The sequence below is a fragment of the Tamandua tetradactyla genome, chromosome 7, assembly GCF_023851605.1.
Source record: "Tamandua tetradactyla isolate mTamTet1 chromosome 7, mTamTet1.pri, whole genome shotgun sequence".
Lineage (NCBI taxonomy): Eukaryota > Metazoa > Chordata > Mammalia > Pilosa > Myrmecophagidae > Tamandua > Tamandua tetradactyla.
The window spans coordinates 123849560-123863900 of record NC_135333.1 but is presented as its reverse complement, the minus strand read 5'-3'; the positions used below and the strand labels follow the sequence as shown (position 1 = coordinate 123863900).

Genomic DNA, 14341 nt, shown 5'->3' with positions numbered 1-14341 from the left:
TATTCTCATTTCTCAACATTGCAAACTGTAAACCTGTAACCTCCCGTTCCCACACTCAAGGACTCATGTGGAAGAGGTGGCAGAAAGACTTTAAGAGTGATGGGATGGAGCTGATTATAACATAATATTTTTGCATTTTTCCAATACCCCCCAACTCTTTCAACACTGTCAGCAGCAATTATGCATATTCCTGTATGTACTCTCTCAATTCTGTGAAAATATCAAAAATTTATCCCTCAACCTCCCTTTAAGATTTAAGGGATTGAACTCTTTTAGGGAGAATAGACACAGGATTAAATAGGACATCTGTAAGTCCCTAGTTTCCTACTCAGCTGTGAAAGAGTTAACAGACAACTCCAAGTCCCCTGTTTCTTATCTAGCTCCAAAGGAACTATTACAGAGCTGCAAACTTCCTGGGACAAAAATTTCCCTAAAACCCCCAAACTATTGAAACCTCCCCACACCATAAAAGCTTGTAAAATTCTGGGCTCAGAGCAAACTCTTAGTTAATATAGGAAGCATAAGGTCATAAAGATTGTTAACCATTTGCCCCAAGACAAATTTTAGGTATGTGACAACAAACCACATATTCTGCTAGCTATCTCCTCCTAGAACAAAGAAGGCACCTAGTATTCAAAGGCTACTATGGAAACCTGCTACCAACAAAACTTTCCTCTAAAACAAGTTAGCCAACTCCACACAGGGCGTGTCCCTCCCGTGGGCATGTCGGAGCTATCCTCTTTAATATATACTCTCACTTTTTAAAAAACTTCTCTTTTAATAAACTTTACTAATGCCTAAAAAAAAAAAAAAGAATACAGGGGTAAGGAAGATATTGTATTTCAGAACTTCACCTACTGTTGCAATCTTTCAGCAACCCCTGCGGAATGAAACACACAGACACATGAGACGTACGAGACAGACAAGATGACTGCAGCCCCGAAGAGCTTCACCTGCTTTATTTTATATCCTTTCTCACAGCTCTTTTGCTGACCAAGCCTGCTTTTCAGTATAATACTCCCTACATACAAGAGATAGCTAAAAAGACCTTGGGGCTTAAGAAAAAACAAATATTCTGTTCCTCTCAGACTGTCCTCCAAGTAAGCAGATAACAGTCTCCACAGTTTACTGCCAAGGCCACCCTGAAGCCAGTCACTCCCAGTAAATTCAGCAGGTTTTCTATTAACCCTTGACTCCTACAACCTACTCTGAGACCAAAAAAAAAAAAAAAAAAAGAGGAGGTTTATTTTGTTCAGAACCTAAATTTTCTGTAGCACATAATCTAACTTAACCTGTATGGACAGATCATTTTAAAAACCCAAGCACAGGAAGCCCAGAATGGGAATGGGGGCTTGTAATCATGTATAGCTTAATGTAATGTCCAGAAACATCCCAGAGTATGTTGAGCAGAAAACTAAAAAGTATTGGCAAAGTCCTCTGAGAGTCAGGAGAAAAAATACAGAACGATTAAACTTTACCACCAGGGAAATCCCTGATACTGTCTCAAATATTAGGGACTCCCAAGTCAAAAGGCCAAGCCCTTGATCTTGAGGCTTAATCTAGTGAAGCTTATTTATGTAACGGAGAAGCTTAGTTTACCTATAGTTATGCCTAAGAGTTACTTCCAGAAAGCCTCTTTTGTTGCCTAAATGTGGCCTTTTCCTCTCTAACCTAACTCTGCAAATGACAGGACAACCAGGGGTGAAAGTCTCCCTGGAACATGAGATATGACTCCCAGGGATGAGCCTTGCCCGGGCACCATGAGATTGACAATTCCTTCCTGAACAAAAGAGGGAAAAGAATTGTAACAAATAAGGTATCAGTGGTTGAGAGAATTCAAATAGAGTCACAGAGGCTACTCTGGAGGCTACTCTTATGCAAGCTTTAGCTAGACGTTGTTACTTATCATGGTGTGGTAGTTAGGTTCAGGTGTTCAACTTGGCGAGGTGATGGTACCTAGTTCTGCTGCTGTGGACATGAATCATTAGCATGTGAAACTCATCTATGGCTGATTATACCTGTAGTCGGCTAAGGGGAGTAGTATCTTCCACAATGAGTGATACTTAATTTAAACAGGTGGAAACCTAAAAGAGAGAGGTCAGAAGAGAGAAGCAGCACAGCTCAAGAAGCTCAGCATACCTCATCTCAGCACTTTGAAGCTCAGCCCAGACATTTGGAAAGGCAGAAAGGAATCGCACCAGAGAAGGCACTAGAACCTAGAAGCCAGGAGAGAAGCCCAGCAGATGTCACTGTATGCCTTCCCATGTAACAGATCTTTTATTTAAAACCGATCTATTTCTAGTGTGTTGCATTCTGGTGGCTTTGGTAGACTAAAACCACATGATTTGCCAAACTCCAACCAAAACCATTCCTGCTAACCCTAAAAGAACAGTAACTGGCTGTATCTGAGATCTGACAAAGGTTCCATGCACTATGATTACTTTCCAGAAACCTACAACCTCCAATTGTGTTCCTAGGCCAGATAAGTCTTGAAATCCAGAGTGACTAGTTTCTCCAGAATATCAACTAGTTCCATCCCCCTATCTCATATTATCAACAGCCCTTTCCAACATGCAAAAGTTAGTATGGGCATAGCCCAAATACCCCTAAAGAGTGGGAGAAAGATCAAAGGAGAAGGTGGAATTATAACAGACAAAATATGACTTAATAAATGAGTATGATTGCTGAATCATTATATCGCTATTTCTTTTAGTCTCCAGTATCTTGGAGCAGCTAGAAGTAAAAACCCAAAATTGTAGAATTATAACCCATACCAAACTCTGAAATCTGTTTTGCAACTAATTGTTGCAGTGTGCTTTGATATTTATTGGTTTTTTTGTATATATGGTATTTTTCACAATAAAAAATGTTTTTTTTTATGTGGTGCTGGGAATAGCCATATCAAAAGGAATGGAGAGACTTCCGGAGAAGATGGCGGCTTAGTAAGACGCGCAGGTCTTAGTTCCTCCTCCAGAAAAGCAACTAAAGAAACAGAAACAATACGAAACAGCTCCCGGAGTCACGACAGAGACCAAAAAGACAGTGTACCCCATTCAGGAACAGCTGAACGGGCAGGGAGAATCCGCTGCGGTGAGATACCCGAGGGGCGCGCGTTTTCCTGGCCGGGGCGGCTGGCGACTGGGGTCCCCTCCACGCACGTGGCTCCCCGGTCTGACTGGGAACGTTGGATAGCGGGGCCCTCCCGTCACACTTGGCGTTTCGGCAATTAGGACCGGCACTCTCCCAAGCCGCGGCGGCCAGCGACCCCGCCTCCACGCGCGGTTTCCCGGGCCGACTGCCGTGCAGACAGACGAGCGCCACGAGCGCCACCTACTGGGCAGGAAAAGAAAAACAGAGCCCAGAGATTTCACAGAAAAAGCTTTCAACCAGCTGGGTCACACACCCAGGGAAATCTGATCAAATGCCCAGACACCAGCAGAAAATAATGGATGACGCTCGGAAAATTGAAGATATGGCCCAGTCAAAGGAACAAACCAATAGTTCAAATGAGATACAGGAGCTGAGACAACTAATGCTGAATATACAAACAGAAATGGAAAAACTCTTCAAAAACCAAATCAATAAATTGAGGGAGGACATGAAGAAGACATGGGCTGAACAAAAAGAAGAAATAAAAAATCTGAAAAAACAAATCACAGAACTTATGGGAGTGAAGGACAAAGAAGAAAAAATGGAAAAAACAATGGATACCTACAATGGTAGATCTAAAGAGACAGAAGCTACAATTAGTGAACTGGAGGATGGAACATCTGAATTCCAAAAAGAAACAGAAATTATCGGGAAAAGAATGGAAAAATTTGAAAAGGGGATCAGGGAACTCAAGGACAATATGAACCGCACAAATACACGTGTTGTGGGTGTCCCAGAAGGAGAAGAGAAGGGAAAAGGAGGAGAAAAACTAATGGAAGAAATTATCACTGAAAATTTCCCAACTCTTATGAAAGACCTAAAATTACAGATCCAAGAAGTGCAGCGCACCCCAAAGAGATTAGACCCAAATAGGCGTTCTCCAAGACACTTACTAGTTAGAATGTCAGAGGTCAAAGAGAAAGAGAGGATCTTGAAAGTAGCAAGAGAAAAACAATCCGTCACATACAAGGGAAACCCAATAAGACTATGTGTAGATTTCTCAGCAGAAACCATGGAAGCTAGAAGACAGTGGGATGATATATTTAAATTACTAAAAGAGAAAAACTGCCAACCAAGACTCCTATATCCAGCAAAACTGTCCTTCAAAAATGAGGGAGAAATTAAAACATTCTCAGACAAAAAGTCACTGAGAGAATTTGTGACCAAGAGACCAGCTCTGCAAGAAATACTAAAGGGAGCACTAGAGTCAGATACGAAAAGACAGAAGAGAGAGGTATGGAGTAAAGCGTAGAAAGAAGGAAAATCAGATATGATATATATAATACAAAAGCCAAAATGGTAGAGGAAAATATTATCCAAACAGTAATAATACTAAAAGTTAATGGACTGAATTTCCCAATCAAAAGACATAGAATGGCAGAATGGATTACGACCCAGCAATACCACTGCTAGGTATCTACTCAAAGGACTTAAGGGCAAAGACACAGATGGACATTTACACACCAGTGTTTATAGCAGCATTATCTACAATTGCAAAGAGATGGAAACAGCCAAAATGTTCATCAACAGACGAGTGGCTAAACAAACTGTGGCGTATACCTACGATGGAATATTATGCAGCTTTAAGACAGACTAAACGTATGAAGCATGTAATAACATGGATGGACCTAGAGAACATTATGCTGAGTGAGTCTAGCCCAAAACTAAAGGACAAATACTGTAAGGTCCCACTGATGTGAACCGACATTCGAGAATCAGCTTGGAATGTATCATTGGTAACAGAGACCAGCAGGAGTTAGAAACAGGGTAAGATAATGGGTAATTGGAGCTGAAGGGATACAGACTGTGCAACAGGACTAGATACAAAAACTCAAAAATGGACAGCACAATAATACCTAAGTGTAATGTAACTAGGTTGGAACACTGAATGAAGCTGCACCTGAAATATGGTTTTTGTTTGTTTGTTTGTGTGTTTGTATCTTTTGTTTTTGTTTTTTTTCTTTTTCCTTTATATATATATATATATATATATATATATATATATATTATTAGTATTATTTTTTAATTCTCTTCTCTATATTAACATTCTATATCTTTTTCTGCTGTTTTGCTAGTTCTTTTCCTAAATCGATGCAAATGTACTAAGAAATGATGATCATACATCTATGTGATGATACTAAGAATTACTGAGTGCATATGTAGAATGGAATGATTTCTAAATGTTGTGTTAATTTCTTTTCTTTTTTTTGATTAATAAAAAAAATTAAAAAAAAAAAGGAATGGAGATGGGACTCTACCTCATACCTTAGACAAAGATTAACCCAAAATGCATCAAAAACCTAAAGACAAGAACCAGAACTATAAAACTCCTGGGAGTAAAGATGCGGAAACATCTTCAGGACCTTGCATTAGGCAATGGTTTCTTAGACTTCACATTCAAAGCACAAGCAACAAAATAAAAAATAGAGCAATGGTACGTTCTCACATCAAAAACTTCTGAGCATCAAAGAGCCTCATCATGAAAGTAAAAGGAAAACCTACAGCATGGGAGAAAATATTTGGAAACCACATGTACAATAAGAGTTTAATATCTAGTGATAAAAGGAAATACTACTTAACAACAAAATTCAACAAGAAAAAGACAAACAACCCAATTTAAAAATGGGCAAATGAGAGTGCACGGGTAGTTCAGTGGTAGAATGCTCACCTTTCATGCGGGAGACCCAGGTTCAATTCCTGGATCACGCACCACCCCCCCAAAAAAGGGGGGGCGCAAATGATTTGAACAGACATTTCTCCAAAAAAGATATACAAGTGGCCCAAAAAGCACAATAAAAGACGTTCAACATTGTTAGCCATTGAGGAAATGCAAATCAAGGCCATAATGTGATGCCACTTCACACTCACTAAAATGGCTACTATTAAAAAAAAATGGAAGGGTGCATGGGTAGTTCAGTGCTTAGAATGCCCACCTTGCATGCAGGCGACACAGGGTTGAGTCCCAGACCATGCACACACACACACACACACACACCCCGCAAAAAAAAAGGAAAATTACAAATGTTGGAGAGGATCTGGAGAAATAGGAACATCTCACTGATGGGACGGTACAGCTGCTGTGGAAAACAGTTTGGCAGTTTCTCAGAAAGTTAAGTGCAGAATATACCATATGACCTGGCAATCCCACTTCTAGTTGCATACCCAAAGAATTGAAAGCAGGGACTCAAACAGGTATTTGCACACAAATGTTCATAGTGGCCTTATTCTCAACTGCCAAAAGATGGAAGCAACCCAAGAGTCCATCAGTAAATTAAGGGATAAACAAAAAATGGTACATACATATAATGGAATATTATTCAGACATAAAATGGAATGAAGTTTTAGATACATGTAGCAACACGGATGAACCATGAGGATATCATGTTGAGTGAAATAAGTCACAAAAGGACAAATACATTTTGGCAACTTTGGCAGACTAAAACACTATCTTTGAATATTGTGTATCCAAAATCATAGTTTTGTTGTTATTTTTATGTACCTGCAGTTTACACCTGTAAGACATAATAATTAGAGTTACATATAAAATAGTACATTACAATAATACTGATGTTTACATTTACACAAATGGTTATCTTTACCAGAGGGCTTTATTCCCTTATGCTGCTTTGAACCACTGTCTAGTGCCATTTTCTTATAGTCTGAAGAACTTCCTTTAGCATTGCTTTTAGTTCCAGTCTAGTGGCAATGAACTCCCTCAACTTTTGCTTATCTGAGAGACCATCTAATTCTCTGCCTCATTTTTTGGGGGGAGGGTGCATGATCTGGGAATCAAATCCAGGTCTCCCACATGCCAGGTGAGCATTCTACCACTGAACCACCCATGCACCCCCCTCCCTAATTTTTGAAACAAAGTCTTACTAGATATAAAATTATAGGTTGCCAGTTTTTCTTTCAGCCATTAAAGTATTTCAACCCCCCCCCAAAAAAGGACAAATATTGTATGATCTCACTGATAAGAAACAAACAGAATAGGCAAATTCATAGATTCAGAAACTAGAATGAAGGTTATCAGGGACTGAGGTGAGGTAAGGAATGGGGAGTTAATGCTTAATTGGTACAGAACTTCTGTTTGGAAAACTTATAAAAGTTCATTAATGGATGGTGTTAATGGTAACACAATATAGTGAACGTAATTAACAACACCAAGTTACATATTTGAATGTGGTTAAAAGGAGAAATTTTAGGTCGTACATATTTACTAGAATAAACATTTTTGAGAAACATAATACTCCACAACACAAACATAAAACCCCAATGTAAACTATAGCTATAGTTAATAGTACATTTATAATACTCTTTCATCAATTGTAGCAAACATACTACCTTAAAGCACAGTGTTAAAAACAGGGAAAATTGTGGTAGTGGAGGAGGTATACAGGAATTCCGTATTCTCTACATGATTTTTCTGTAAACTTACAATTTCTCTAATATTAAAAAAAAAATACTTGTCAATAACCAAGAGAACAAGTTTCCACACATCCTAGAAAGTCTCTCCCCAAATACTGTAATTGCCACAGAAACCAAAGTCCATCTGCCATAATCATGCCAAGAATTCATTTATAAAACGGAAATTTCCCCAGAATTAGCAATCCCCAAATATGAGTATATTTGTAAAATTCTTATTTTAAAAAATAGAACAATAAATATACAAGCATATTTTTAAAAATGGTGCCCAGCAGGAACCCAATAGCAAAGGAGACCTATTCCTTCACCCCTTAGAAATAATTCTCCTTCCCACACAAGATTCCTAGAGCCTGAAGAAGGTTCTGCTCACCTTCCCCTCACTCAGGGGATATCCACTCTGACGGACAAATCTCCAAAAGCCACACTGACACTCCCACCAACTCCCACCCTTCACTTCCAGGGCAGAATCTCTTCTACTGAATTAGACTTTAAAGTTTTGCCCTACTATAAACTGATACAAGAAACAATCAGAGAAAAAGTGCTTCTGCATTTGCTATAAAATTCTTATCAAGTACAGCATCTGTACACTGTGCAAGATCCCACATGATAAATCTTGTCATGCACTTAGTACCAGAAAAGAATTTGTTTTTCTAAGTAAATAGTATACAATTAATTATATTAAGACTATCTAATTCTTCATATTCTTTTGAAAATCAAGTTGAAATTTAATGTTCAATCACAATTCTATTAGCCCTAGTAGGAAAAAAAAGTAGCATTTTTTCTTCTTCTCTATTCCCTGCCATCATTTTAATTTTCTATTTCTCTTAGTATTTATATTTGCATTTTAATAACTTTATTGCATAATACCTTTTACTTCAGGTTCCCTTAAACCCTTCCTGGAAAAGCTGTATCTTTCCAAGAATAAAACTTGACTTAAACAGATTCTGCAATCTCAGCCTCATTACAAAAGCTGACTCACCTTCTTCTGCCAACTGGGAAAAAGTTAGCAAATACTCAGGCAACTTATACCTTGTACTTGCATTTTTCCTATTATACCTCACTTCATGTCAGTATATAAGACTTGACAAAGACAAAGGAAAAACGTTACCCGAAGAATCTTTGTTTTGGAAATAGTTGATATATTTTGTATTTCAAACACTTCTTGTTTTTTACACCCCCTGGAATTTTGCTTCCACTCTGTTCTCCACAGATCAGATATGTAACAGGTAGGAAGGAAAAATAGGACTACTAAAACCCTTGTTCATTGGTCAGGTGGAAAAAGAAATTTCCCATTCCCCTTCCAAGAGCTTGCTCACAGTGGCAGAAGGGGGTAAAATGAAGACAGCAACCCAGACTAGACTACAGAGTTTTAGCAACACAATTCTCATGGCCTAATTTAAAAGGTCCCTTTGCTTGCCCCAAGTTTCAAAACCTTGCCCCACAACAATCAGTATTAACCATGAAAGAACTGATTGTCCCCATTTTCAAGAATGCACAATTTGCAGAGCATACCCAGAGGGGGGTCCTATTTCCAAGCGTAAAATCACCCCCAATTTCTAACCAATAGCTTTCCCAAGTTCCAAGGGAGTGATGATCAAAACGCAGAGAAAACACAGCGATGCAAGGTTAGTGACAAAATTTCCTTCAGGAAGGTTTATTAAACCCAAAGGATACTTTTAAGAAAGCAAAAAATTTTGGAAATAAATAGCGATGATAGCTGCATAACATTATGAATGTAATCAGTGCTGCTGACTGTATACTTAAAAAAATGGTTAAAATGGCAGATTTTTTGTTCTATATATATTTTTTAATTTTTTGGTTTGTTTGCTGTATGACAGGGTCACAGTTCCTTATTTTTCCATGTTAGTATCCTGTTATTGCAGCACCATTTGTGGAGTTTTTGCTTGTTTGTTTGTTTTTTGGGAAGCGCATGGACCAGGACTCAAACCCCGGTCTCTCGCATGGCAGGCGAGAATTCTACCACTGAAATAAATACCCTTGCACCCGGTACCTTATACATTTTTTTACCACAATTTAAAAAAATAAATAAATAAATAACAACCATACTCAAGACCGCTCTCCAAACATACCCTGTTCCTTTCTTTCACCGACACACACCCACAAACACACACACATGCACACATAGGCAAACCTTACTTGCTCAGGAAAGAACTGATGCTGGAGACTTCAGAAGACCTCTATGAATCTCCCTCCTTGAGCAGCCTCCCAAGCTCACATCTTTAAACCTTGAGGCCCTGGCCCCTCTTTTCCACACTGCTTTGACATAGCCTCCCTCTTACGGTCAAACTGGGCTGCTCCACTCCCTCCTCCCAATCCTGCAGTGTTTCTCACCAGTGCCATTACTCAGCTTGAAAATCAGTTCAATTGTTGACAAAATGTAAAGCAGAAAAATAAATAAATAAAACAGCTGTCCTAGCCAGCCAGAGACAGGTCCTTGTGTCCTTCAACTCCCATTCTGTGAATTTAAGTTGGGATACTGTGTGTAAAGGCCCTGCTGGAGTGTTGGGGGTGAATGTCAAACCTATTTCAGCAGAGCCCATGTCTAAGACTGCCAATGTGAGAAGGGCTGTTGCAAACTGGGCTCTCATCCTGATGCTGTCAGCCCCTTTCCAAAAGAACTGCAGGTGCTTCACGTCTTGGGCCCTGCAGGCAGGATTATACATACTGGTTTTTTATTTATTTAAACAATTGCTTTCTTGAGATATAATTCATCTTTTTTTAATTCACTTTTTTAAGTATAGAATTAAGTGGTTTTAGATAGTCACAGAGTTGTACAACAGTCATCACTACCTAGTTTCAGAACATTTTTCAATCACTGCAAAAAAGAAATTCCATATCCATTAGCAGTCACTCCCCATTCCTCCTTCTCCCCAGTCCCTGATAAATACTAATCTACTTCCTGTCTCTACGGATTTGCCTATTCTGGACATTTCATATAAATGAAAGCCTTTTATGACTGGCTTCTTTCGCTTAGCTTGTTTTCAAGGTCTATTCATGTTGTAGTATGTATCAGCACCTCATTCCTTTTTGGGCTGAATAATATTCCATTTGTATGGTTATACCACATTTATTTATCCATTCATAAGTTGATGGACATTTGCACTGTTTCCACTTCTGAGCTATTGTGAAATGGTTGCTATGAATATGTGTGTGGGCATAAGTTTTCATTTTTCTTGAATAGAAACTTAAGAGTGGAATTGCTGGGATCATATGTTAAACACATTGAAGAACCACCAGATTGTTTTCCAAGGCAACTATATCATTTTACAATCCCAGCAATTTATGAGGGTTCCAATTTCTCCACATCCTCACCAAAACCTGTCATTGTCTGTCTTATGACATCCCAGTGGGCATGAAATGGTCTTACTGTGGTTTTGATTTGCATTTCCCTAGCTACTACTGATATTGAACATCTTCTCAATAGCTTATTGGCCACTCTATATCTTCTTTGGAGAAAGATCTGTTCAATCTTTTGCCCATTTTTTTAATTGAAGTGAAATTCACATAACATAAAATTAACCATTTTAAATGGAGCAATTCAGTGGCATTTAATACATTCACAATGTTGTACAACCACCATCTCTATCTAATTCCAAAATATTTTCATCATTCTGAAAGGAAACTCCATACCCATTAAGCACTTAGTCCATTATAAAGGATGTGGGGAGTCACAGTAAGAACTCTAGTAAAACCTGGCAATCCACATCGCATACAAAGCATGAAGAAGGGCTTTATACCATCAGAGGTTACCCACGCTACAGAAAACCACAAAGTTAATGGGAAGCCCCACCCAATACTGGTCATTCCTTCCAGTAACAACTGGGCTCCTGGCTCTGCAGCTTGGGAAATGTTTGCAGAGAAAAATACCAGATTAATTTTCTCATTTCAGAAATAATAACTGTAGAAACTTTTAAAATATAGAAAAAGTCACAAAAAAATTTTAAATCACCCCAATCTCTTCTCTGTTAACATTTGGAATACCTACTACAAGGGAGGAACCACACTAAAACTAAAAAACAAAGATGAATAAGAAGAAAGGCTCTGCCCTAAGGAAACGAATACCATACAGTGCAACAGGTCCTAGAGAAGAGGTTTTTAAAATGTACTATCATATACAGCAAAAGCAGCAAGTAGTAAATACTAACCACAGTATGATTATATTTATACATGTAAAGTATGATCCCCATTCATATACATTTTTAAAACAGGCAAAATAATATCACATATTGTTTATAAAAAATACATGCGTATAAAAGCAATTGAATGGTACTGAAAATCATATGCCAAATTCAGGAAAATGGTTACCTTCAGGAAGAGAGGAAAGAGTTTTCAAGGGCCCTTAACCGTATCTGAAAAAAAAATACAGAAAATGTAAATATTTGTCAAATCTAGGCAATGGATAAAAGGGTGTTATTTATTCTCTGCATACTTGTAGTAGTTCATAATAAAGATCAGGAGATACAGGAAGACCTATCTCTGAAAGAAGGAAGAAAAAGGCTTCACAAAAGAGGGAAACTAATCGGAAGACATTCATCAGCAGAAAATGGCATTATGAATAGCATGTACGAAACCTTGGAATCATGGAAGAGCATCAGGTAAAGGCTGTTTTATATGACTAAAGCAAAGCTGCAAGGGAGGGAATCAAAGAACTAACTGGAGTCTGATAGGAATGAATCCGGGGAGCCACTGAAGAATCTTACCCCTACAACAGTGGAAAAGATGGAGCAATACTGGAAATGGGGAGAACAATCAGGAGTCTACTGCACCAATCTAAATTAGAGACAATAAGAATCTGGACTCAGGCAGTGGAAATGGGGATGGAGAGGAGAGGACATATTCCAGGAATGTTAGAAATAAAAGGGATTATTAACACCTTAGGGGTAGGAGTGAGGCAGAGGAAGGGCCCACCAACTGGGTTGGTGGTGATGGTGCCAGTAAACAAGTTCAGAAAAACAGGAGGAGGAACCATCTATTCCTTCCTCAACTCCCTGAAGTCTGTATGCTGCCCTGACTATTCCATAAAACAAATCTGGCAGAGGTCATCAGTAACTTCCTGATTGCCCAAGCTGAGTTCTCTTCTCAGTCCTTATCTTAATTGACCATGTTTATCCTTTCACATTTCTCTTGTGCTCCCTTTGCCCCTGTAAAATCATTCTCTCCTAGCTTTCCTGCTTCTACTACCATTCGTTCTCATTGTCCTTTGTTGGTTTCCCCTCCTCTACTCAATTTCTGAAGTCAGTACCCTTAAGATTTTTTTTCCAGGTCCTTCCTCTCTTATCACTGCACACAGCCTCCTTGTTTGGCAATCTCTCTGAGTTAGACACTTGGACATCCCTAACTTCAGTCCAGATCTAGCCCCTCAGATCTAACTATCTGCTGGACATCTGCACTGGGTTCATCCATTTCATTCCGTAAATATAGGGTCCCTATTATGCTATAGATACACAGGTGAGTAAAATAAACATGATATTTGAATTCTTAGAGCTTACAGGCTTAGTAGGGAAAATAAACATGTTCTCACAAATAAATACATAGCTGAACACTATGATAAAGGATATGAAAGAAAAGTATATGGTGCTTACAGGGAGTATCTTAGCAGTACCTCCAACTCAACTTATTTAAAATAGAAATGATACCTCACTGCAAACTGATTCTTCTCCTTATACTCATGTATTTCATATCTGCACATTTATTCAACACATAGAAAAGTTAACTAGTGACTACTGGGTGCCAGAAAACCCCCTTCCATCAGGTTACCAAGCCTGAAATCTGGCTATCATCCTAGACCCCTTCCTGTCCCTCACTCCCCATGTCCAATCAATATTAATTCTACCTCCTAAAGTCAGTTATGTCCACCCAATTCCCTTCATCTCCACTTTTCTACCTTTGTTCAAACCATGAGTACCTCTCACCTGGATTATAGCAAGTTTCCCAGGAGCGCTCTACCTCAGTTGCTCTCTCCCTTCTGTTGTCCTCCACAGGGCTCCATAGTTTATTTCCAGAGTTTACTTCTAAAACACAACTCTGATTATGTTCCTCCCCTTTTTAAAACCTTCCCATAGCTCCTACTGTCTTCACAACAAATCCAAATTCCCGTGGAGGAACAAGGCTTGATGTTGGATTTGAATCTGCTAGAGCCATCCTTTATTTCAAGTATTCTGCAAGAAGAAAGCTAGACCCAAATAGTATGTAGCTTTATGATTTGTCAGAAAAACCTACACGGTATATATAGTGCCAGATTACTTATTATAAGTATGCTGAGATCATTTACAGCTTAGTAAAAACATTCCATTTTCTATACCAAACCCAATATATATAATTAAAGAGCAATTTCAATATCCTGTAAGACATGTTTTATTGCCTTGGTGGTCATCACTTCCTTTGTGGTTAAAGGAAACATTCTTGTGACATTTAACTAAAGCTTTTTTATTAAATGAATATGAGGGTCTCCTTGCTACTTTTCAGTATTTTGTGGTAACAAGAGCCAGGACCTTTCATGCTTAAACTTAGATGGGGGGGGCAGGGTGCAAGGGTAGTTCAGTGGTAGAATTCTCACCTGCCGTGTGAGAGACCCAGGTTCAATTCATGGCCCATGCACTTCCCAAAACAAACAAATAAGCAAACAACAACCAAGAAAACAAAAACTTAGATATGACCTTGATCCCATTTAGATAACCTCCCTTTGTTTATTATACTCTTGTATCAACAGAACATATTCTCTAACCTCCTATTCCTTATCTAACTG

At 38.7% G+C, this 14341-nt stretch overlaps 1 protein-coding gene across 1 annotated transcript in view; it reads right to left on the bottom strand.

The window, feature by feature from the left end:
* LOC143642559 (17-beta-hydroxysteroid dehydrogenase type 6-like) overlaps positions 1-14341 on the bottom strand; it is a 72484-nt gene that overhangs the window by 55942 nt on the left and 2201 nt on the right. The window lies entirely within an intron of this gene.